The 23,735-nt window shown below is 43.4% G+C and overlaps 1 long non-coding RNA gene across 1 annotated transcript; it reads left to right on the top strand.

The window, feature by feature from the left end:
- The first annotated feature begins 1,655 nt into the window (after window positions 1–1,655).
- Window positions 1,656–19,273, top strand: LOC116938810 (uncharacterized). The gene is made up of 3 exons (XR_004402328.2): window positions 1,656–2,338; window positions 2,648–2,823; window positions 17,780–19,273. It is a non-coding gene; the product is annotated as an uncharacterized LOC116938810 (long non-coding RNA).
- Window positions 19,274–23,735: the final 4,462 nt, after the last annotated feature.

The raw sequence follows: 23,735 nt of genomic DNA, 5'->3' as shown, positions 1-23,735 counted from the left end.
AGAGCATGCTTTTACCACTACTGCATTTTGGCACTTGCAATGACAAAACTAAAACTTTTTTTTGTACTCTTTGTTTTTTTTTCGGTAAAGCCACGTAGAAATAAGAAATAATAATAAGAAATAATGAAATTACATAATAGCATACGACGTTTCGATTGCAACGCAAGCAATCATCATCAGGCATAGAAGAGCTAAATTTAAGAGAGAGAGGAAACACAGAACCGCAGATATATATACAGACACCTAAGTAGAGGGAGTTAACACAGAGACACAAAGAGAGACACAACGTATGGAGCACAGAGAGATAGGGTCTCTGTGCCGAGGCCTTAGCATGTAGGGGAGACAAAGAGAGATGGAGAAGCACATCAAATCGAACAAGATTTAGTGAAATTTGGAAACAATATAATGCAACACAGAGGGTCGGTCAAAACACAATTAACGCATTGCCTGGCTGATTACGTTATTTCAAAGATTGCTAAATTATAGGTTAAGAGTGATAGAGTACAGATCGCAGACACATATATTGACATCTAAGCAGAGAGAGTTAGCACAGAGACACAGAGAGAGAGAGAGAGACACACACATGGGACACAGTGAAACAGTGCTTCTGTGTCGAAGCCTTAAATAAAGGGAGAAGGGGGGGCGGAGACTGTGGGGAGGGTCACAAAATCAGATGAGCATGCCCACAGGGACTGTGGAGAGAGACAAGACACATATACGTACACACAAAGTCAGAAACACAGGTAGAGACAACACAGAGACACAAACTTAAGTTAAGTTATTTTTATTTTACCAGGTAAGGCCCACTGAGCTATTTTTCAGAAGCGACCTGGCCACAAGTGATAACTCAACGAAGTGGTTTATCAGATGGAAATGTTTTTCACAGCCAAATACCCTAAACGCATGTTTCTAAATGTGGAAGGAAAAAACCGGAGGACCTGGAAAAAAGTCCACGCAGGCATCATCAGGTCGGGGGAGAACTCACGACCAGGCAAGGTAATTAACGTCTTGCCACAGTGGCGCCCAACGAAAAAAGTGTCAACTTCCAGAACCACTCTCATCATGCCTCTGTGCACTGATTCAATTCTTTTTTAGATGATTTTGCATAAAAGATGCCGAGAGAGGGGAACACAAACCTCCATTGGCAAAGACTGATGAAATCTCCATGCAAAAATGTGGCTATAAACTGCAGAGAGCTGCATTCCTGCAAGAAAAATGAATTGGAAATAAGAAAGTCGTTTGTCAAGAGCATGTGTTCAAAATGAATTTTCTGAGAATAAATACAGCAACAGCATCGATATATGCGGTTCATGCCCGTAGAAGGGATTTCAACGGATGTATGAAACAATGGGTAATTTAAATATGTAAACAAATATGTTAATGTATTTTATTAATAAAATAATATCATAAATCAATGTAGTATATTTTAATAAAAATGAAAGCAATGATTTACTCATTTTAATCCAAGATCAATGCAGGTATTTATGATCACATCGGGACATAGTGAGAAACTGCATTCATCTTGTGGAGCAAGAGAATAAGAAATTGTTGTTGAAATTTAATTGAGAACGTTTTTCACATTTGTTATTTGGAGAACCAACAATGGTCTAAATCTTGACTTAAAGCTTCGTGACTGCAGGAATTCATATTCTTTGGGTCTTTCGGTAAAGTCACGCAGAACAAAAAAAAAATTAACAAAAAACTACGACGTTTCGATCGCAACACAAACAATCGTCATCAGGAGGAGAAAGCTGCTGACGCAGGCTGTTTTAAAGATTATAAATGGGTGTAGCCCAAGGGTCACAAACGAAGTGGGTGGGGCTAGTGATGTTAAAGTGATGTTACATGAACAGGTTAAATGTCGCACACTAACACAGCCACCGTCGCTCGTGTCCTCCACGTGGCGACGGCTCTGCGATCCTACATTGACATGCTAATCTCTCACATTGCAATAGCCACCTCCGCGCCCTCGCCGTGGAAGTCGCCCTCCGATCTGACAATAACATTGCAAACTTCCCACTTTCTCATGTGAGGGATTCTAAACGGTGGGCCCCAGCATGTAGGGCAGTGAAGGTTGTGTTAATGTGAGGGGTTCAAAACACGCTGTGCCCTAAACAAAAACATTACTGTAGGCAAGGGCATATAACTTTCTGATGGTCATTTTAAGAGTTCCAGTTTGACAACGTTTGGCAATATGTTGTCCTTTCTCTTGTGGGCGAGGCTCGCACACGGACACGTCGTATGGATGTTTCGGGCAACGGAGAGCAAGTGGCGGTGTGAAAAGAGAATAAATTAAGAGGCAGCGGACAGGAGGAAAGACCCAGCACAGCAACAAGCGGTCAGCAATCTCTGCACAACCTGAGAAGTCTGCGCAGTGGGGATGCACCCACCAAGAGTCATTTCTCGTAGAGTCAAAACTGATTTATTATCTATTATTACTTTACCCAGCAGAAAAGCCTCGCCGGCTCTCAATACTATTTTTCAGCGCGGGGGGGGGGGGGGGGGGGTCCTGCCAGATTTTTGCAGTCGGGTACAATGTTGCTACGCGTTTTGCCAGTGAGTAATTTGCAGGTAATGTTTCAGCATTGGGATGTTTGTCAAATACCAGTTACATTGTATGATTTTTGTTTGTTTGTTTCAACTACAGGAGGAAACCAGAAAACCCGGAGGAAACCCATGGAGAACGGGGAGAGGGAACAGAAAGGTGCCCGAGTCGGGGATCGTACACAGGCCCTTGATGCCGTCCTGCCACCCCCAATGGAAGAATTTGAGAGAAGGGCTCGGCTGTTGAAGTCGATTGCACGGATAAGATCGGCGTATGAGGTGAGATCCACAAGCTGGCGCAGCGTTTGGAAGACATTGAGGGTAGCCGTGTTGTTGATTCGTGATAAATGGATGGAATGGGAGCCACGGTAGAGTTATGTGAGAACACATGTCGCGATGCCTATGGGTATGGGGTGAGATCTACGAGCCAGCGAACAAAGACGGTCACCGCATCGCGTGCTTTCAGATGCGCTTCTGCGGCCGTCTGGAACGCTCTTCCTTCCAATATCGGGAAGCCACTGGCGCTATCCACTTTCACATCCACATTGAAAACTCATTTCTTTTGAACTGCTTTTCGCATTTAGTTTGTTGTCATATTCTTGGTTCTTTCGGTAAAGTCACGTTGAAGGGAAACAATAAAATGATAAAATATATATAAAAAACAATAAAATTCTCACGACGTTTCGACTGCAACACAAGCAGTCATCATCAGGTGTGAAAACCAACGGCATGAACACTTGAAAGAAGTGGTGGTTTTCACACCTGATGATGACTGTTTGTGTTGCAGTCGAAACGTCGCGAGAATTTTATTGTTTTATATATATATTATTATTATTTTATTGCTTCCCTTCAACGTGACTTTACCGAAAGAACCAAGAATATGAATCACTGCAGTCACGAAAGCTTTAAATCAAAATGTAGTTTGTTGTCCTTCCCTCGCACCTCCGATTAGCACGGTTGGCTACGTGCAGGGCAAAAGTTCAACATACTCACATGCACATGGGTGAGACATTTGGCTGCAGCATTGTGAACCATCTGCAATGTGAGGTGAGGGAATTGGTGAGGCTACAGCAGAGGAGCTGATTAGTAGTCAAGCAAGACGGGTGATGAAGGCAAACGTAACTGAACGAATGCAATCATTGCAATGCTAATATCATATAAAGTATCTATTATAATTGCATGATTTTTAAAGTGGCTTTTTTGGTTTCATAAAGCAAAAGAATGCTTGAAGCCCAAGGAATGTTGTAAAATTATCATTTTCTACATCATTCAGAATTCCAGCTGGAGGTGTTGCATGGAATTGCTTAATATTTCAAATCAGCATTCTCACTTAAACGAAGAACTGTGTATCCCGCGCGAATCTCTCAGGACAACATTCATAAGATACACATGAGCATATCTCTACCTCGTGTACAATAACAGAAGGAAAAGATGCATCATATGAAAATACCTTATACCGAGTCTTGCAGTGATGGCCAGGTTTAGATTCAGTCTGAGGGGGGCTTCAGGAGGTTTTAGTTTGAGGCGGGCCCTTAGTGTTTATTAAATTCCTTCCCATTGATCATTTTACCACCATCGATGACCGTTGTTTGTATGTACGTTGAACTTATTTCGCACCATGCGGAGCCAACCGTGCTAAAGCCAAACACTCGAGTGATATTTAGCTTGGTTATTTCAGTTCCAGTTTCTAGATGTGAATTGCTAATTGTTTGGGCTAAGTCAAAGTTCAAACGAATACATTTTCACGTTGACACAACTATTAGTAATTGCCAAACTACCCGCAGCATTTGCCAACGTGCTGCAGAATTACATTTAAACCATTATAAAGCACGCGGTACGTTTTTTTTTCGGGGGCCCTAAATATCCAAAGCCATGGGCTGCAACCCCTAAAGGCCCTGAATGAATCCGGCCACGGAGACTGCATCTGTATTTCAATATTGAAGCAATGACACGTAGGCCTTATTATGAACGATATTGCAGCGATGATAAGTCAGGTTTGTGGGACCCACAAGGCATGGCTGTATATTACAACAACCTCTGATTCAGTGTCCATGTACAGTTGTATACATATTTAATGCCGTAATATCATAAAATGGCAATACTGGTAAATATTACTGCGGTGCCTGGGTGCAGTGAGTTATATGAATTTTCTGCCGGGAGTCAGAGTAGCAAAGAGCGCTGCAGTCAGGGTGCATACTGGGGAATGTCGACTCGGTGCCACGTACGTACGTATCTGTGTATGTGGAACTTCTTTCGCACCGTACGTAGACAACCACGCTAATCGGGGATTGCGGGGGTGGTGGGGGCAAACAAAGAGTTTGAAGGAGACGGAGGCAGGCACGACCAATCACACACGCCTCTCTATCCGCACGTCGGGCATCATTTATTTCAAATTCACTCACTCAATCTCTGTGTTCAGAGGCGGATCGAGCAACTACCCATGAGTAACAATATATTCAGGATGCCAACTTTTGGGCTGTCAAACCGGTGGGGGGCAGGGGGAGAGTGGAAGCACCCCCCCCCCCCTCTCCTGCTGATGCCTTTGTTGCAAAGGTATCACACTAAGTGCATCGCTCTTCTCAATCATTATCAGCTGGGGATGGCCTGTCCAAGAAGCACTCATCTTATTATCCGTAACTTTTGTGGGAATGAAGGATATTAAGAAGAGCACAGATATGACGCCGTGAGTAATGGGCACACACGGTGGAGTTTCAACTTCACACTCAGCTCTGTGTTCTCTGGTGACGGGCAAAAGCTCAGCTTGGGTTCATGTTTGTAGTCTTAGAACAACTTTCATAACTGCGGACTTGCTGTGGCCACAACGTTTGAATACGACTGTCCAGCGCGATTTGAATTAATATCGCATTAAACACGCAGCCTGTACCACAACACGCTGATCTTTTTAAAACCCTTGATGTTGGATTCAGAGCCGTAGCCGGTAAGTTGGTGCCCATGGCAAGGTGCCTTCCGCGCTGACTCCACCCCGTCCCTTGGTCTGCTGCCCGCATTGCCACTGCCCCACCAGAGCCACCACTGCCCCATCAGAGTCACCATTGCCCCACCAGAGTCACGAGCCACCGCTGCCCCATCAGAGTCACGAGCCACCGCTGCCCCATCAGAGTCACGAGCCACCGCTGCCCCATCAGAGTCACGGGCCACCACTGCCCCATCAGAGTCACGGGCCACCACTGCCTGCTGAGGTCTCCTGTCAGCCCTTCCGAGACGGGCAAACATTAAGTCAAGATTTAAAATTAAATGTATTCAAAATTAAACGTGTCCAACGCTCAGGACGAATGCGGAAATTATTTGCATGTGTTGTAGATTGCTGGTGTTGTAACTGGCCACAAATAACTCTAATGGTTAGCAGGATTTTTTTTTCTCGGGAATACATACATGTATCGGAATTGGGGGCTCCCTTCATAATAGTACCTATGATGTGGTGGATATGAGGTCATAGACCCGAAGAGTTTTTTGTCACGGATAACAGAATGATATCACGTCTATTATTTTGTTCACCTAGATGGGGAACGTCTATCACGGACAAGAACAGTTTGACTCTACCAAAGAATAACCAAACATCTTATAAATAATTACCCAAGCGAATAATAATAATAATTTACACGGTGGCCCAAAAGTCAGGAACACATATGGTTAATTCATGTTAACACTGGCATAACATTTTAATCGTTTATTCTTCAAGTTCATATTTCTTCTATTAATAATAGTTGATATCTATTTTTCTTCTGCATTTTCGGATGACATTTAACAATGTAAATAGACTCTACTGAAGAAGACAAACAAATTTACAAGTCGTCTTTACGTTTGCTAAAGCAGGCAGCTGTGCTCTTTAAAACATAAAGGAGTCCTGAATCCATTGCAAAAGAGAATTCACGCAAGGCATTAATGTTAATGGTAGTCAGTTTGAACATTTGTGAAAATAAATTAAATTGACCCGATGTGATTTGTTCAAATAAAACATGTTTTCCTGACTTTTGGGCCACCCTGTCTAATGACAATGGATGCAAATGGGTGAGAAAGCAGGAAAACAACATTGATTTCCACCCCCCCCCACCCGCATCTGAAGCTCCCACCACTGCAGTAACCTTAAATCCAGTGGCAACGAAGCCAATACTGTACGGCATTTACATTAATTAGCTGCATGCGAATGTTTCCCGCACAGTTAAATGCCCTGGGCTGTGCGCGCAAAGTTGCTGTCGGGTGGGAATAACGTGATTTAAAAAATTGACCACATTTTCATCGATATCCTTGAATTACAAGGCGAAAGTATCTCCTTGCTAAACGTAATGGGAATAATAATGTACAGCCTTTTTAATCAATCCACTGCTGGAGATGAATGAATCAGTGCCTTCCCTTCGGCGGTGTTGGGGGGGGGGGTGTTGTTGGATCGTACCTCAACACGCTTGGTCAGTGCAGTTTTGCGAAGAGAAGCCAAGGACCGAGGTCAGACACCCACTTGCTACTGACGGTAACCGTGGTCATGGCCCAATTAATAATATTCGCAACATTTCTCTCCGTTATCATGGGACCTCCTTTGCCAGTAGCAAAATATGAAAATATTGTTTTTTCCCCTTTTATCTGGCAACAAAACAGGTGTTAAGTTGTTGGAACACCAAACTGAAACCTTTTTACAAGAAATAATGCGTGCATTAACCACAATACTTTCGGTCAAAATGCAAACAAAAAACATACTATGATAATATATGCATTGTCTTTGAAACTGACTGGTCTCTGTTTGCATTCTGACCACAAGTACTGTGCTCAATGCAGATATGATTCCTTGTAAAAGGTTTCAGTTTGGTGTTTTAACAACTTAACACCTGTTTTGTTGCCAGATAAAAGGGGAAAAACCTATTCTCATTTCTCTCCGTATTTTCAAGAAAATAAAGTTGAATCTTGACTTAAAGCTTTCGTGACTGCAGGAATCCATATTCTTGGGTTTTTCGGTAAAGTCACGTAGATAGGTTCAAATATTTTTTTGTTATTTTCTTTGAATCTATCCACGTGACTTTACCGAAAGACCCAAGAATAAAAACAAAGTTGCTTTAAAAACAAAAATTATGACCTAAAATTTATTTTGACATTACACATACTGTATAAGATTAAATGATATTATTGGTTTGGTACCATTATTGCAATGTATACATGAAGACTAATGCTAATGTCACCATTTAGCGTGTTACAATCAACATGTTACATTCTATGAATGGCATATGCTGCTAGAGCATCAACGAGCACACCAATTAAAGCTGAAGACATGTTTTCGTGTGTAACAAAATATCGAATATATGTAAATCTTACGAGTTGTCCACATATACTCAGCGAGTGCTGAGCGTCCTGGACAACTCACTGTCTGCATAGATTCCGTTGTCTAAACTGCAAATACGATACAAATGTGCGCCTCACGCAGCAAGCAAGGATACAAAAAAGCATCCTTGGATGCTTTTTAGAGCTTAGTGGGAAGGCAGCGCAGACTACCAGGCAAGTGAGGGACAAAGCTGTGATCACAACCCGTGCAGTGATGGCGCAACGCGACGTGTGAACAGACAGGGAGACTGCCGTGGAGTTGATGGCGAGCAAACTGAACACGCGATCCAGAGGGCACCCGTTTGTGCTCCGTGGGATTTTCGCAATTCAATCGGCGGAGCCATTTTTCAACAAAATCTCCTCACCTCTGTGTTCCCGCCAGTAAATGGGTAAAGCCACAGTGAGTTGTTTGGCAGGCTGCATTCGGTGGATTAAAGTGTGGGCATTCCAACCTCTACCGAGACATTTCGCCTGCGTGAAAGAGTGGGCCCAAAGCGTGTTGCCTCGAGAGGGGCTCTCTAGAGCGCCCTCTTGTGGAGGGTCTTGCGACAGCAGTGGCGTGAGCAATAGAATTTCACAGCTGCACCGATTCACTCGATAGCACAAAACCCTCCCTTATCCGCGAGTTCTGGATTCTGCGAGTTTCGCATATTCGCGAGTCACTAAGCGCGTACTAATTCCCGATGCGCGACCCGCGGGACTCGTGTATTCCTGGGGTGTACGCAGTGCCTTACAGATCACCGACGCCAGGGAGGTGCGCGTCGAATGCTACTTTTTGAAACGGTACGCGAAGATTAGGCACCCCACCACGGCTGCCCGCTTCGTCCTCAGCCCCGCAAGTAAACCCGCGTACCACGGATAGGCAATTGCCTTGCAACGCCTCTGCGCTCGCAATTGCGTATTTCACTTGATATGACACTGTACTTGCTTGTTAATTGTCCTTAATCCTGGCTCCCAGGCGTCCAACGGGAGAGTGTCAGCAATCTCCCTCTCGTCCATTGCCTCTCCCGAGGAGTCATCCTCCTGAATTGCTCACCATCACCCACCGCCTCCATCGTCGTCAAAACATCATCATTATCAAAGTAAAAAAAAACTATATATAGCGTTCTGCACAATGTATTCATGATTTATTGTTGTTGAACATTTACTATTTCCTTGCTATGTTCACTCGTACCAGGAACGTAACCACATTTTTCCCGTTGAACAAAGCTTCAGCATTCGCGAGCGTTTTCTAGAACGTAACCCTCGCGAATAGAGAGGGTTTGCCTTTATCATCATGTTGTGTAGATATTATTGGGCAGACGGCACTGTGCCAGACCACTATGCTCAATTTCCGAAGGTCGTGAGTTAAAATCCCAGTTAAGGGATAGACCAATTATCTTTCTGGGGTTACTAAAACAAGTACCACATTATAGTAATAGGTTTTACCCTTTTAATTGGCACAAAAACTGACACCTTTATTCAAGGCATCATGTTTGCAATAACCACAACACAAGCAGTCAAAATGCAAACAAAAGAGACGACTCTGATAATAACATGCACTGTCCTTGAATTTGATTGGTCCACACCCGAGACGGCTTTTCTTAGAGCCTAGTCTCCACTGGTGTTGGACCAGAGACGCCAAAAGGCGTACAACTCAAAAATAGCGCACTATCAGAGTATTGAGGGCTCGGGGTGAGCATTTACATTATGAGACCTCCTTTGCCAGTAACAAGATATAGTAATAGGTTTTACCCTTTTGACATTGTCGGAGCTCAACGGTGCTCATCCTTTGGGCGAGCCGTTCCCCACCGAATGGATATGGACTTTCCACCAGTGGCTCAGGAGCACTGATGGAGGTGATCACTGGCCATTGCGCATTTTATAACGAGGGGCCCCTATTTGTTAGAAGTGAAATTGAAGGGAACTTTAAGCAAAACAATCCAAAGTTACAGCGATAACAGCTCGTCACAATTCCTTGTCGTAAAAAAGCCTCTTCGGAATGCACGGGCACAAGTGAAGTATTGCCCTATTTTCAGAATAATGAGTAATTGGGGAAAAAAAACAGTTATTTTCTTTGCAAAGTGATTAGGAACAGATGGCAAGAGAAAGCGCCTCATAGACGTGTCGAGGCCAGACAACAAATTGAACAAAAATGGAGATTTGTATCTGGTGCATATATGAATGGCAAAAAAGTGGAAGGACTAGGGGATACACACACATATATACATAATTATCCTTTTCATGTGGCTAGAGTGATGTGCCCAGCAGCAGAATTCATTTGAATTTCGATTTAAAGCTTTAGTGACTGCAAGGCTTAATCTTCTTTGGTTCTTTCGGTAAAGTCACGTAGAATGAGAATAAAATAATACATTAATGAAATAAAATAACACAATAAAATTCTCACGACGTTTCGGCCACAACACAAGCGGCCTTCATCGTCCCTTCATCAGGTGAAGGGACGAAACTGTCTCGAGGACAGCGCCCCATTATTATTTTATTTTCATTCTACGTGACTTTACCGAAAGAACCAAAGAAGAAGATGAATTCATTTGAAGTGTGTGAGTTATGCAGCGTTGCAATACACACGTTAGCAATCATGAAGGCGTGAATGTGTCAGCAGTTCACGGGTAAGGAAGATGCTTCGGAGACTCTGTTAGGGGAAGTTTTTAATGAGAAATGTGAACGGATAAGATGAGCCCGAGTTAAGGAGGACATCAAGACACAGCAAGTTTGAGGGGCAGAGTTCAGGAGAAACGGCATTGTTATTGAGTCGGAGAAATTAAGCACAGGTGACCTGTATGAAGTCTAAACGTATAAAGAAAGGTAAAGGTCGCATCACTGCAATTGCTTGCGCACAGCACCACAGTGTTGTGGGGGCTCGGGAGAAGCCCCTCTTGCGGGTTCGTGGCCTCGTCGTCCACGCTGACCAGACGTGTGTGAGTGGTCACACTTTACTCCACCACACGTGACCCGTCGATCGACTAACCGCTAAGCTCGGTGTGAGAAATCTACCCTGCTGAACTCCGTCGGTGGCCCTGAGCCAAAAGTGGAAATTCCACATTCCTATGAAAATTACAATATGTACGCGTCCGTTTGTATGCTGCAGAGTCTATTTCATTACACGTGACTGCATGCTACCATGTCACGTGGCATACGGAAAACCAAATACAATTACCGTGCTGGTTTCCACGTTGAACAGGAGCATTGCAATAACGACCGAGCCTGCCTGGAATATGATTTGGTTTGAGTCCGCGAACCTGATGTTACCACGCACGCACGCACGCACACACACGTGTTATATGCGTGTAAGGTTGTGCAGTGGTAACAGTCGCGCCTCACAGCAAGAATTAGAGAGAGAGAGATATCTAGACTGGCATAATACACTGAAAGCTGCATTACACTATTACGGCTTTGTGATAGGGTGGCTTGGCGTTAACAGTCGCGCCTCACAGCATGAGGATGGGGCCTGGCTTCGATTGCCAACTGTGGTGCCTCTCAGTGTAGAGTCTGTACGTTCTCCCCTTGTCCTGCGTGGGTTTCCTCCGGGTTCTCCCACCCTTGCACACGAACATTGTTTTGCAATATTCAGAGAATTGGGCCGACACTTAGCAACCTCACCCCACCTCGACTGCGAACACTTGGCAGGACCCTCGTGAAAACACGAGTCTTGAGAGTCGGCGAGGCTTTTTCTCCGGTAAAACAATCGTAAAAAATTAAAATTATAATGCTCACCGTGTAATATTAAACATTCTTTAAACAAGCATACTCATAATAATAATGCTGACCTGATCCTAGACCAGACCAAAACGGCTCAATAATGTGCTCCAGTGCCCTTGGATTGACTATACCACGTCTCACAATGTACTGTAGTGTATCAAGTAATCTGCCATTGGCAAATTACAACGGCAATCAAACAGTGAAATGCCACTTCTGGGTGCATGCATTTCAATCTTGCCAAAGGGCACATAAGTGATTTGCAGAAAATGTGTTCAACAAGATTAAATAACTTATTCCTTTGCTTTTAGATTTTACATTAATGTGTTTTTATACATAGATAGCTTGCATTTGATGAAAATACGTAAAAACGCGCATGTATCCCGGCTCAAAAATAACTCAGAGGTCGGGGGTCAAAGTTAAAAGTTCCTCAAAAGGCAGCCTGAAGAGGTGGGTGGAGCTTAGATGCCTCGTGTGATCAGCGTGTGAGCAACTTTCAATCAGAAGGCAATGAGTTATAATCATGTTTATGGGTCGTCTCAGCCCATCAGCCTTCTAGGGCAGTGTTTGGGCGTCACGGCGGCGAGATGTTAATTACCTCGCCTGGTATATAGGAGGGCATGGGTTCGATCCCAATCCTGACGCCGGCATATATGGAGTTTGCATGTCTCTCTCCCGGTGGTCGTGTGAATTTTTATCCGGGTCCTCCGAATTTCCCCTCCACATTTAGAATCAACGTGCGTTTAGTGTATTTAACTGCTGTAAATTTCCAAATAAGCCACCTCGTTGGGCTGCCATTTGGGGCCAGGTCGCTTCTGAAAAAGAGCTACATCGCTCAGTGGGCCTTACCTAGTGAAATAAAGAATAGTAGTTTATAATTAAAATATATAGTTTTTTTTCTCAAACTATTTTTGGCCTGCTGACCACTCGGCTGATGCAAAAATTTCCGCGGAGCACCCAGCCCCCTACCGCTGGTGACAAAACGCAAATTTATTCACATTATTATATTATTTTTTAAAAGCTGCTATATTTTTTTTGAGGGTGGAGGGTTAGGATAGTTTAATCAGGGTGGTTTACCTAACTTCATTTTATAATTAAATATCACGAGTAAAATATAAATGAGTGTGCCAAACAAAATTGTATAAACGTTGTTATTATTGTCCGGATCAACCTCCGTTTGCATCGCAGCCCCATGGACAACCCAGGGAGATGGATGCGGACCAACACCGGTGGTCCCGGGGACCGCACCCTGAGAACCACTGCTCTAGGGTCACTAGAATGAGTACTGCTTTTCGTGGAAGTCAACAGCGGTTGCTTTTTTTATTTATCCGCCCCTGCCAAAGGAATGTAAAATAACCACCAAGCGGATGGTCACTGTAAACTGTAAATAAGACAAGCTGAAACTGCCTCGATGCTCATTGAACAGGAAACCACGTTGACTTAAAAAAATAATTCACCTGGGTTGAAACTAACGCATTATTTTTACATCGTAAAGAATGTGTTGCAACGTGCAAAATAATTTCCAGTGATTTTTTTTGGCCGAGCGTAAATAAATCCCTCGATGCAGTTATTGCAAGCAGCACATACTTAACAATGAATGCATTTCTGATGTCACGATTGCAAGTCGTGATAGCGTGTGCACGTGCGCGCGCGTGTATTTCTATTTAAATTCCACTACGTTTAGAACATTTTGTGCGTTCCAATTAAAAGGCATATCCTGTTACAAAAAAAATGCTGAAATAACCTGTGGAAATTGGAAGGTGAGCGATGAATAAAAATAGGGGTAATCAGCGGGAACCACAACATTAACAACAACAAAATAATAGCTCCTATGAGTGTTTTGGTGCGTATCCAAATGGAGTGTTGCTGTGAACACAAATTCATGCAGTTAGGTGAGGAGAATCTGAACAGGCCCATAGAGATGCAAAACTACTCGCCGCTCTGTACGTGTGGGAAACATTTGCGGACACAGGCATATAAAGAGGCACGGTCGGAAACGGACGATAAAACTGACAGCTGCCTTGCGATAAGAGATCAGACGACAATGGGGTTATGACAAAAGAGTTTGCGGGAACTGTACGCCTCCATCTTGTCTCCATCAAACAACAACCGCATGTCAGTTGTGCTTATCGGCGATCAACCTCTCGTAATCTGAGGTTCACGGCGAATGCCTTTCGGGGTTAAGGCACGACATTGGACATTGTCATGTCACGGAGACGATCCGTTGGATTTTTTTTTGTCACGGGCAAGACGTAGTTTACATTTATTTTTTTAAAATGGGACATTCAGCTGGCTCGCGAAATTTTCTCACGCTTCCTTTGATTTATCAACCGTGCAAAGCTTGACTTCGCACGGACAAAGAAAGTCATTCCTCTCTATGCTGTTTCTGTTCTTTTATTCTAAATAGTATTCTAAATAAAAGAGCAGCTCTCTGTCCATGCCAGTCGTCTCTGTGGGATGAATAGCGGTGCCATGTCCAACAGTGTGAAAGAGCGATTGAAATGCATTCGCCTATTTAAATTACTCAATTAGTAAACAAAGGAATTATTTTTTCATTGCAATTCATGAAGCATACTGCAGTCTCAACAAACATATCAAAGGCAGTTCACTGGGGGATCCAAGGTAACATGGCAGTTTTGGACTTGGAATGCTATTGAGCGGTGTATTCGTGTTTCCTGGTACCCAGTAGGCTGGAGTTAGAATGGACGAAGCCAGAGAGACACACACAGAGACCTTTCAGACCTAAAAATTCTGCATTGGAGAAAGGGGACTCTTCTGAGTATGCACTTTACTTTGAACTTAACTTTTCTCATGTCAGGAAATGTTAGTCGTTACACATTGTGGCACTGCAAGGGCACTTTTTTCAGGCTCAACGCGTGAGTTTTGGAGTGCAATTTCAGGTCCCCTGCTTTGACCACATTGCATGATATCGTCAGACTATCCCAGTTTAGCTACAGTTGGTGCATGCTTTATTTTAATTATTCAATTCACCTCCCGAATTCAAATCATCACGGAGGAATGTGGACAACATTGTAAGTGAGCATACAATGCTGTGATAGGGATGGTAAAGAAACTAAGCCTTTGGGAATCCGAGTGCAGAGTCAACTCGTAGAGACGATGACTACAGGGCCTCACAACGGCCAATAGCACCACAAATATCAGCGTGACCAATCGTTATTCATGTGAAGAGTAATGGATTAATCGATTAAACGCAAATTGTTCACTCACAATACGCGCATCGAATCATTTGCCAATTAACTCTGTACAAAGGATGCAAATTGCATGTTAATGCAGTGAAATTAAGTGAAAGATAAACTATATATGAGACAGCAACAAGTGATGAAAATATAAAGTATACAAATTGATTTGACTCTCAAATTGAATCATAACCCTGAGTCGTGGCAATTTATTGAACCATGGAGGAGATGATTAATTACATGACTAGTCATCATTGCATTACACAAAGGAGATTAGCTCAGGGGAATACAAATTAAATAGAAATGTGATGTCTACTTTTGGATTTTTTTTTTAATTGTTGATTAGAATTGTACCCTCATCTGTAGGCCATGCACAACTATGGACTACCGTGGCATTAAGGAGGAACTGGAACTTCATTTCACGTTTTATTTTGTTGACCAGATATCACTAATTTCTTTAAAAGTGCTCTTTGTGTTAAGTTAGTTGTCTTTCCCTGCAACTCCCATTAGCACCGTTGGCTATGCACGGTGCGAAAGAAGTTCAGCATATATACATGACAGCAAATTACAGTATTTCATAGCTTTATAATGTGTTTTGGGGTTTTACTGCTACTTGTTTGGCATGTCTGACGTTTCGCCCCACATGCTGGGAACTTCTTCAGGATTGTGGAGTAAAACATCGGACATCATGTGTAACAAGCATGCAGCGCAACCCAAATATACGTCAGCGGTGAAATGCAAAAACAGCGGAAACCTACAGAGCGAAACAGCCAGAGTTGTCGCTCTATATTTTAACAATCTGGACATGGTGCCAACCTCACCCTTTTCCCCATTACTGTTGTGCCGGCACCTGCCATCAAAGATTTGAGCCACTGGCTGTCACTACTTGCTTAGTTTCCAACAATTCAACTCCCCATTTTGGGCAGAGAGCGATCCAAGTATCTTACCAAGTTTCTGTAAGTGGGTGAGTTGTTTTGGTTGGGCCATCAGGTTGTCACCATCACGTCCGGCTTCTATACGGCCCCCTCTAAGAATGTCGGGTGCCATGGTGGCGAGACGTTAACTATCTCGCCGGTATGCAGGAGGTCGTGGATTTGATCCTGACCCTGACACCTGTATATTTGGAGTTTTCATGATCTTCCCGTGGTTTACGTGGATTTTTGTTCCAGGTCCTCTGGGTTTTTCCTCCACATTTACAAATGTGCGTTTAGAGTATTTGGCTCCTATACATTTCCACGTGATAAGCCACTTCTTTGAGCTATCATTTGTGGCCAGGTCGCTTCGGAAAAAATACTATAAAGCTTAGTGGGCCTTACCTGGTAAAATAAAAAAAAACAGTTTATAGTTTAAATTTTCATTTAAAGCTTTCGTGACTGCAGTAATTCATATTCTTAGCTCTTTCGGTAAAGTCACGTTGAAGGGAAACAATAAAATAATAAAATATATAAAAAACACACCTGATGACCGTTTGTGTTATGGTCGAAACGTCGTGAGAATTTTTATTGTTTTATATATATATTATTTAATTGTTTCCCTTCAACGTGACTTTACCGAAAGAGCTAAGAATAAGTTTATAGTTTAGTTTCGAGGTTACTTTGAGGGATTGATAAACATCCCCAGGGTGTGACTACAAACATCTGAGGCCATTCCTTTGCTTACACGGCTCCTACAACACTGTGAAAGTCCCTCGTCGCGTGGCATTTACGCATGAATTTTTTTTTATTAGTGTGACAGAATTTATTGTCGTAGATTAACCTAATGATTATTTCCATTGAATCGTTTTAATGGTGAATCGTTTATGTAGAGGGGCCTTGGTTTTAAGGAAGACCCCTTTAAATAAATAACGTTTTGATTGAATAAAGTGTAAGCACTTTTAAGGCATGTTAGCTTAATCAGTAGTCGTTGCGGATATACAACAGGAGATATAAAACGTTTATGTCGTTGAGGAAATCTGTAATAAGCTGTAGGGGTGTTGGATATGACGCCCAACGTCACGGATGACTTGTGATGAGAGACTTGAAGGCAAAAGCAGTGGGGAGTGCCAAAGACAGAACGAGAAAAACGAATGTGACCGGGCAACTCGAGGTCGAAGTGACAGTGAAGCACCAGATTCAACAGTTCACCTAAACCCAACTATGTTTTTTTTATATATATGCAGGAAATAATCGGTGTAGGAAAATTACTTGCTTGATTTCTCTCCTTTGGTAAAATATTGTGCAATATATACGTATAGACTGGAATGAGATCATGCCATAGATTACAAATTACTGTCGTGGATTCAATCACCCCCCCCCTACAGAATATAATTTATATGTCAGAAGAGTTTAGCTGAATATGGGCTGTAAATAGTAAATAAAACCGCGCCTTTCGTCACGCTGTCATATGTTCAAGATTGCTTTCAAAACATCGAGTGTGTAACTAATGGTCAAATCATGCACGAAGGAGGAAGCTGGTTGATGCCATCAGAAATAAATCAATAATTGCAGCTTAGATGGTCTGAATGCCATATTTCCTTTATAAGAGCAAGGGAGGTCAAGTCGCTCAACGTCTGTGTGCTGTACAATCGTAAACATTTGCCATGCCTCTGCACGGATTAGCCTGAGGATGTTATAAGGAAAGTGAACCTCTGGATTGTTAAGCAAGGCCATTAAGATGGAATTCGATGAAATCCGACAAGGACCAATGGGCAATCCAAAGCGCACACACACACACAGAGAAAGCTGTAGCATGGGTATGCAGAGAAGTAGATGGCAATATCGAGATTTAATCATCAGCACCGCGGTGAACTGCACGGCTGCTTTATCCCCTCTGATAGCTGTGACATTTTTTTTTATACCCCGCTCATATCCGACGCAGCCAAGTGCGAACAATGCGAGACACCAGTTGACGTTCGACGTACGAGCACTCATTATGCACCACTGTGGATGATGGGTAACACGATGATGGTGTCCTCATGGCCAAAGTCGTTGATACCCCCCCTCCCCCCCTCTTTGCCAATGATTTCTATCCTCCACCAGAATCCTGCACCTGCTACACAGTAGGCACGCGACTTCCAAGGTCTCCCACTGTCTGCTCTTCAGCCTCCCCCGTGGTCATCGGGCCCGTGGAGACTATTCCAACACCTGTCTCAATAAATTGCTGCTCCCCCAACCCTCCACCGCCATCCTGTGTGCACGGCGATGGGTAACACGTTCACAAAGTCTCGCTCTCCACGTCAAATGTTATCTTTTTTTTTGTTCCTAGACCTATGGGCACATTGGTGAACGGACAAAAAAAAACCCAAGGACTGCATTTATAGAATGCATTTTTACTCATAATCTTCCACGACGGCACATAATGAGTATTGCTATTATTTGTGTTTTTAATTATTATTATACGGCTGTTTTCTGTTGAATTCGCTCCATAGCTTTTTTTGTGGATTTTCTGGTCTGGCCTGGAAACGTTTCCTTGTTAGTGTTGCAAAAGGCATTTGGTTAACTTCTTCAGGTGTGACATTGGAACATCGTGTTCATCTCAAAAATGTGGTGTTTCCTGTGGCGAAGGCGTACCGCCTTGCAGCCAGCATGCTATTCCCATCAGTCTCCCATTCAAGTAATTACCAGGCTCAATCCTGGCAGAGTAAATGTCGTTATTTATTTAGTTTATCTGAGGAGAATACATTTGTCGCCACTGAAGATAACAAACGTGCAATCCTGGGGATTAATTTAAAAAAAGCTAGACACAGGGAAATCCTCCCCCCGTTCGACCAATCAAATCACACCTTCAGTCCGTTCATTATTTTGCTCTAGAGCTCTGCTTATATAGGCCTCCGCTATTATTATGATTCTTTATTATGCATAATGGTTCCTTTCGTCTCTTAGGGCTATTATTTGTGATTTACCAATCACCATGGTCCTTTTTGATGCTCTCATGCTTACAATGCAGTCTGTTCTCCTAAGTAACGTTGCGTTCCCGAAGAACACCCAGTTATGCAAGAATCGCGTTATACTAAATAATATATAACAACAGTCCGCGATAACACGCGGAGATGCGTACGCAGGCTGAACAAAGACTGAGGCACGTGGGTAGCGTCTAGAAGCATCCAGCAGCATCCCGCCTCGTGCGATGCTACGCCGAGGCAGCCGTGCGACTGCGTTTCTCTACTCGGGCGACGTAGTTCTGTTCACTCAATCGCGTTATATCCAATGCGCGTCCGCGTTGAAAAAAATATTAAAGAGGTGTTCTCTAATACATCGATCGCGTTTCTATACCTTTCGCAGTAATGAAAACACGCGTTATAACAGGAGAACACACTGTATTTACGGTGATGACATCATCAATCACTCTGGCAAAGCGTTCTCTGATTATTATTCTTATTGTTCTCATTTGGTTCCTAACAGTTTCACAGGGCTCAACATCGATATGCATCAAACACAACTCGTGTGCGAGTTAGTTAAATGAAAAGAATCTAGTTGGAGCGATGCAGTTGGACATTATATAACTAATACACCGATGGCAATTATTGAAGGCAGAATGGGATCGACGCGACGAAGAAAGAGTGGAATGGGAGTAGCCGAAGTGCTTTGGTGAAAAAGCAGCGCATTGCCAATGCACTCGAAGAAAAAAAAAATAGTGTCCAATTAGAGCGTACAACTCGCTATGACATGTATCAGAAATTATGGACCCCGGCAAATAACAAAAAAAAAACGTAAGCTGAAACGTGCGTAAAGAACCGTGCGCGTGTGGCATTACACTGAGGGGTGGACTAACACGTGGAGAAACATAGCACACAAAGAACACGGGCCGTTCAAGAAGGTCAACTAAGCTTGGAGAGAACGACGCACCGCGTGAATGGGGTGACGGCCCGGTGAACAAAAAACCGGTGGCAACCGAAATGGCAACCGAAGGAGTGCGCACGCCCACAAGAGGGATGACCACCCGTCCGGATGAAGCGACGAGACCATCCCCGCGCGCTGGAGCAAGACGGATCGTGGCATCGTAGTTACCACGACGGGCTGGCAACGGCGCGGGGACGCTCTTCGTTCAGTCGTGGATAGACAAGGGGGCTGATAACGATGGCGACTAAAGGGGGGTGAACAACTTGGGCGTTCAGAATACACCGTCTGTGTAATGAGGAAGAGGTGGTTGAGGAGGTTGTGCTGAATTATGGATGAGGAGGGAAAGCTATTAAGACGGGCATTAGAGTGAAGGTCAGAGAGCACGGGAGTAACCTAAACCCAGATAGTTTCACCCTTTAAGAGCAATGTTTGATGGCCTCTTGATCTTGAAAGGTAATACTTAAAAAAAAATATATGTGCATGCGGAATCCAACACACTGAATTATCATGCTGTATATTTTATGTAAAATCACACACCATGTCAGGATAAAAAAAAGACGTTGAGATTGAGTGCATTAGATTGTGCTCAGGCGATAAATATAAGGTAATGAAATCATTGCAATTATCATGAGCTCATGGCAGACAAGAACAAACGCAACATTCGTCCCCGTCTGCTAAAGTAAACACAACAAACACACAGTATCTTGATGTACACACCGCATGTAAAATCGGGTGTGTTTTATAGGCTGCCTCGTCTAAGAAGAGTAACTACTGCCGGCACGCGCGGACCCAATTGCCAAAATGACAATGCGAGGCAATTATGTTGAAGAAGCGCCTCTATTGTTTTCCAGAACGCCTGTAGTTTAAAGTACTTAAATGTTCCAGCCCACACTAATTCAACTTCCAGTGAGGCTGGGAATATATCTGTGAGTGTGGGGGAAACTGGAAAGCTATCTGCTGCCTGTGCACGCCTGGACCTGCAAAGATATGTTTGAGCATCTCGGACATGATTAACATGCATGTTTTGAAGTTTATCCAGAGGATGTAGCAACGTTGGAAGACTAACGAACTAACTACAGACTCCTAACTATAGATGTGGGGGCTCGGTTCGATGCGGACTTTCACCTGGTTGGGATTGCGGGATCGAGATAAGGCGACACAGAGCTGGCCGTGCGAGAAGACCGCCGTCTGCAGATCGATTTCAACGTCATCGAACGTTTGTTCCTGCACCTCCGTCGTAAAGCCCACTGTAGCGACCTCATCACAAATGATAGATCAACCAAGCGGCGTATCGTGTGGAAATGTAAAGCGGCCAAATACTCTAAATCTACGCAACCACGGGGAGAACATGCACACTCCAAATATACAGGCGTCGGGGTCGAATCCATCAACTCCTGTAAACCAGGCGAGGTAGTTAACATCTCGCACACCGTGACGCTCATGTTTGATCACGGTTGATATTCACGACTGCCGCCACCTCTAACAACCTGTGATGCCACTGCACTCCATTGTGTAAGTTCTTTAAACATGTGGGCCACAACCTCGTCGTGCCTTAGTGCTCGTCGGAGCATATTCTTGAATAATCTTTAGCTTGTAGTGTCTCGAGAGCCTTACGTGTGTGTTCTGGGAAACTTCATGCAGAAACCTAAAACTACGTTTCCCACCCACTCCACAACTACGATCAGCTCTGCCTCTACAATGAAGGTTGTCACTATTTAAAAGGTACAAAAGTTCTCCCCTTCCCAACGAGTTGGTACCAGCTTCGTCCCAATTTGTTTCTGCCAATTCTGCCTCCAATTCGACAATGTTTGGTTGACTCGACAGTGTCCGTGTGTTGTACAAAGAAGGCATCCTCATCGTACCCAGTGATTCTTAGCACCTCCTGCTCCACCTGCCTGGGCGATGCCACTGGTGGTGGATCCAGAGACGCCGTGGTTTAGGTGCGCCGGTCATGGTACAGAGGGGGGAGGACAGACATTGACCACACGTCGCCACGCTGGGTTTGATCTTCCACGAAGCTCACGGTCCACCTTAACTCTTTGGTTCTTTCGGTAAAGTCACGTAGGTACACATTTAATAAAATAAAACAAAAATGAAAACAACTAAATTAAATCACGACGTTTTGGGCGCAACACAAGCGTCCGTCATCAGGTGGGGACAAACCACAGCGAAAAATACAATCGCTGAAGTATGCCACAGAGATGACTTTGACAAGGGATTATATAGCTGAGGGGGAGGGGAGGAGCCAGGGTGAGTGTGTGGGGGCGAGGCGTGGGTCGGATGAGAGCGGTGAGGATGGTCCAAAAGCTCGGCCTACTGCTGTGACACGGGAGGGGCTGGGGTTGGGGGAGAACTCTGCAGGCTCGAAGCACTGCACGGCAAATTTCCAAGTGATGGGAGTGAGCAGGGCTGGGAGTTAAAGACTGGAGATGCGGATATAAATATAAACTATAAGGCAGCTAAAGTTTAACTTGGTTAATAACATCCTTCCGATGATTGCTCAATGTGAATCCACCTTAAACCGCATCCGCACACACCATGGCAGATGCGGATACCTGATGGTGCACATATGGACAATAAAAAAAAACTCTCCAGTGTGCGACCGTGGTCATCCAGAACAGTCCGTGCAATAAATAACGACGCTGATGCTTACATGATCGAGGGCGATATTGGCACGTAAAAATAAGGATTGACTGATTCACTAAGTCAGCAAGCGAATAAATACATAAGATAAATGGACGGTTTAATAAAAAAAAGCGCATATGAAACCTAAATGTAACAACTCTTAAAAGCACTCCACCGTTAACTCAAAGCATGCAGTATTAATGCGGCTTTACACTTTAATGGCACGTCCACGCGGGACAGGCATTCCAATAAGAGCAGCTGAACATTCCCAGTGCGTTTAAGTCAGGGGAGTAATGCAGGGCCGGCAAAATAAAAAAAAGGATTTGTATTGAGTGGAAAAGTGTAACCGGGACTCATAGAAAAGTGAAGATTTAAAGTACATAGAACATTGAACATTGTCAGTTAGTTTATGTTAATTGGGTTTAATTTGCAGTTCGTTTCAAACTCAAGCGACCGGAGCTATGCACTTTTAAGTCTAGATGGAAAACTCTTTTCTTTAGAACTGCTTTTTGTGTTCAGTTTGTTGTCCTTCCCCCGCACCTCCGATTCGCACTGTTGGCCACGTACGGTGTGAAAGAAGTTCAACATACATGCATAAAGGATGAATCAAGCCATCAAAACATTACAGAAATTTGGGTTACTGTACATGGATGACCGGCCTTCATGCAAGATAACTTTTAAACAAATGTATTACCAGGGACAATTTTCTGATTGGCAGCTTTGAACTATTAATTTTCTACCATTAATGAGTAAAATAAAAAATGGTTGCTGCCAATTCTGTTTAGGCATTGATGTGTTTCCCTATATCTGCGTTAAGCATGTTCAACTCAAACACTAAATCACGAGATTTTACGGTCTTTTCACTCTTGCTCCGGTTAGGTAATTTAGACTTTAAGCAAAGAGTCTGGTTACACGGTAGAAAGATGTAGATTTTTTCATGTAACGTCCTGGGAATGTGTTGACCTAAACATGTCAAATTTGGCATATTGACTCATTCATGATTCTATTCCAAGGTTATTTATGTCGAACGCGGTGCAATTTTTTCAAATTTAAACTGTCAATCAAAAAAAGACAACACACTTTTCCAATAAACTGTAATAAACGGTGACATCTACCGAACACCCCAGTTATGCCGTATGATTGTACACGACTGCCAATGGCCAAATCGTTTATGATTTCTCAATAACGTCAAGTGTTATCTTTTTTCGATCCACTTCCCCAAACATTCCGTGAAAATGCCATGCCCTGTACGTGTGTCTTAGTATGTTATAATCTACTTAATTTCACACGGACAAATCAAATGTCGTACCTGGATATAATATGACGTGAATAAGTACGTAAATACACAAATGCGTTTTGCTTTCAAATGCTTTAGCTTCAGCTAAGCCGTGGAATATTGGTGCAAAGACGTTGCTTGCAACAACGTTTCCATCCATGTTTTTTCTAATATTAGAAGTTATAATTTTGATTTAAAGCTTTCGTGACTGCAGGGATTCATAGTCTTGGGAAACAATAAAATAATAAAAAACGT

Source organism: Petromyzon marinus, chromosome 4 (assembly GCF_048934315.1).
Source record: "Petromyzon marinus isolate PM22_M1 ecotype Great Lakes invasive population chromosome 4, UKy_Petmar_22M1.pri1.0, whole genome shotgun sequence".
Classification (NCBI taxonomy): domain Eukaryota; kingdom Metazoa; phylum Chordata; class Hyperoartia; order Petromyzontiformes; family Petromyzontidae; genus Petromyzon; species Petromyzon marinus.
Note: the sequence above shows the minus strand (reverse complement) of the source record. Positions and strands in the feature narration are given on the sequence as shown.